The sequence below is a fragment of the Mauremys reevesii genome, linkage group 14 (assembly GCF_016161935.1).
Source record: "Mauremys reevesii isolate NIE-2019 linkage group 14, ASM1616193v1, whole genome shotgun sequence".
Classification (NCBI taxonomy): Eukaryota; Metazoa; Chordata; order Testudines; family Geoemydidae; genus Mauremys; species Mauremys reevesii.
The window spans coordinates 36,522,830-36,525,685 of NC_052636.1; the positions used below are offsets into that span (position 1 = coordinate 36,522,830).

Sequence of the window (2,856 nt, forward strand, 5' to 3'; positions counted from 1 at the left end):
CCTGCTGAGCGAGTAGGGGTCAGTGGTCCCCAAAATGTGGGCGTGACTTAGGGGACACAGAGGAAGATTGATGGGGCACCAGGGCCTGAGCCAGCCCCCATGGAGGGCAGGAGGAGCCCCACTCAGCCTCACTCTGTCCCAGCTCTTCCCAACCCCACCTCAGCCTGGGCCCCTGGCTCCCAGCCCGGCCTCGACGCCTTACCCTGTCCGCACTCTCTCGCCAGCAGCACCGGCCCCACTCCCAGCCCCGGTTCTCGACCGCTGCCCAGGCCACAGCCATGGATACGAGGGCGCAGTATGAAATGTTTGGGGCCCACTGCTAGGTGACGTCCTCAATCACTTCTCTGCAGTCCAATGAAAGCGATTCCTCACCCACCCACCCCTCCGTCAGGATGGCCTAGGTACGTTCTGCTACCCTTCACTCGTACAGGAAGGAGAATAACATTTCATTGCACTCAATCCTAAAGTGATTTGTAACCCACCACCATCCCAAACTGGTCATTTTGGGGAAGCGGCCCCACCATGCTGCATAGCTAGGCAGAGTAGGGGTGTCTATGCAAACACGGCCTGTTCCTGAAGTCTTCCCCAGCTCCTCACTAGATGTGAGGGGGGAGCTCATTCAGACCCTGCTTACGCTTAGTATTTAAAAACTCATTAGTGTCCCTATCTCTGCCGGCCTTAGATTTCTCCTCCTGTCCCTGTCTTAGCCGCTCAGATGAGGTAGCTGAGTGGTTAAGGTGATGGACTGCTAATCTATTGTGCTCTGCACACATGGGTTCAAACCCCATCCTCATCAGCTGCATTTACTATTCACTCTCCTTTATAGACAACCATCTCCCCCCTTGGTACAATGACAGATCAAACAAAACCTTTCTCAGAATCTCAGCTGCATCCCCCTGTTGCTTCAAATAAAATGTCTAAATCCCAAATTTCTAAAAAATTCTCTAGTCCTGCATTTCTTAGTTTTTATCTCACCAGGGAACAGCCTCTTATTCTCCCACAAACACCCTGGGACCTCCCCAAATAATGAAACTACCCCCACCCTGAGCAACGCCACAACAGTGAACCAGAGCTAGTGCCTAGGCCACGCTGTTCTGAAGGAGACAACTCAACCATTTTCCCTCTGCTTCCCTTGGCAAAGTCTGACTGAGAAAACAGAATTCTCAAACTGAAAATTTTCTGCTGAAAAACCACTACTAGTCTGTTTGGGGACTTTGGTTTGAATGTACTATTATTATTCTCTTCTGATTTCTGAATTATTTCAGTTCAGTGTTTGTCCTCCAGATGTGTTTACAGGTGTTGAGTTGTGGGGAGAGAGGGCAACTCATGATGTCTCTACCCCCCCTTTCATAGTTTCTTCCAGCTGGCTAGGAAGTCCCTTTGCTAGGATGGGAGTCAAGCAGTGTCCATTGTCGCTGTGCTATCTCGGAGAAGTCTGCATTGTACACGGTTCCTGGGATAGTCTTTGGGAGTGTGGATCCCTTTAATGGGCCAGCAGCGGGTCTGGCTCTCATTGTCACACCTGAAAGGCTGGTGGTGGGCATTTCCCAACCTCATCTCAGAGCAAAACTTCCCAGCCAATGCTACACACACAATCCAACACAATATTAATGTTCAACAGACCCAGACTTTTGAAATGACACCTCACCAGGCAGACTTTGTACAAACCGTATCATCATTATATGAGACTGGTGAATATGGGGCTTCCAGGGTGCTGCTCTGAGCACAGTGTGCCACCCCTGGGCTGACACTGCAGTGGAGATGGACCCTTAGAGTCCATCTCTCCTGGGATAAAGATGGCAGCATGGCTGGCCTGGACCATCTGACGTGGGCTCATGGAGCTAAAGCTGAGAGGCTAAAAACTGTGGTGCAGATATTTGTATTCACACTGAAGCCTGGGTTTGGAAACCTCACCCTCATGGGGTCTCAGAGTTTGGGCTCAAACCCATCTGTCTGCCCTGTAATTTTATAGTCTTGCAGCTCAAGCCCCTTAACTCTGAGTCAGCTGACCCAGGCTTTGCGACAGGTGCCCTGGGTGTGTTAATCGCAGTGTAGACATAACATTAGGCTACGTCTCCAGTGCAATGAAACACCCACGACTGGCCTGTGTCACATTAATCAGGGTCATGCGGCTTGGGCTGTAAAGTTGCAGTGTCCGTGTCTCAGCTCAGGCTCAGTCCCCTGCTCCAGGAGCCCAGAAGGTTGGGAGGGGGTTTAGCAAGTGGAAATGGTAAAACCGCAGGGGAGTATTACCCTGGACTCATGGCATTTCTCCATCGGTCTGTCTGCTCTGGGGCAGGGACAGAAACACGTCCTGCTGCTTTTGTTATTTCAAAGGGCGGTTTAGGATTTTCATTCGCAGACACAGTGCACAAAACAGGACTCAACCTCGGCATAAACTAAACGAGCTGCCCACAGATTCTGGCAGCCACAATGAGGCATTTGGTGTGAGAGCTCAAACCTGCCCCTGTCCCAGAGGGAGGGGCTTGTCTGTGAGGGGACTGGACCACTGACCTATCAGCTCCTAACTCCCAAACTTTCAGTAACTCTATCCTCAGTGCCTGTGAGCATAATTTAAACCATAAGAAAAACCACACTAGGCTAGACCGAAGATCCATCTATCTCTGAATCTTGTCTTCTGACAGTAGCCAATACCAGGTGCCCCAAAAGCAACTCAGTAAGGTACCACTGGAACTTGAACCCAGGATCTCCTGTATACAAAACAGTGGTTTTAGCCAGCTAAGCCATGGTGCCTACAGCTGCTGAAGGGATCATGTCTGCACACACCTGACTCTCTGCCAACCTCCATCTGGGCCTGACAAGCTTTGCTGGTGTTTGGATTCAGTAAAGCAGAGG

General features: G+C 50.8%; 1 non-coding gene across 1 annotated transcript; it reads left to right on the plus strand.

The window, feature by feature from the left end:
- The first annotated feature begins 714 nt into the window (after nt 1–714).
- On the plus strand, nt 715–796 carry TRNAS-GCU. The gene has a single exon. It is a non-coding gene; the product is annotated as a tRNA-Ser (tRNA).
- The last annotated feature ends 2,060 nt before the right edge of the window (nt 797–2,856 follow it).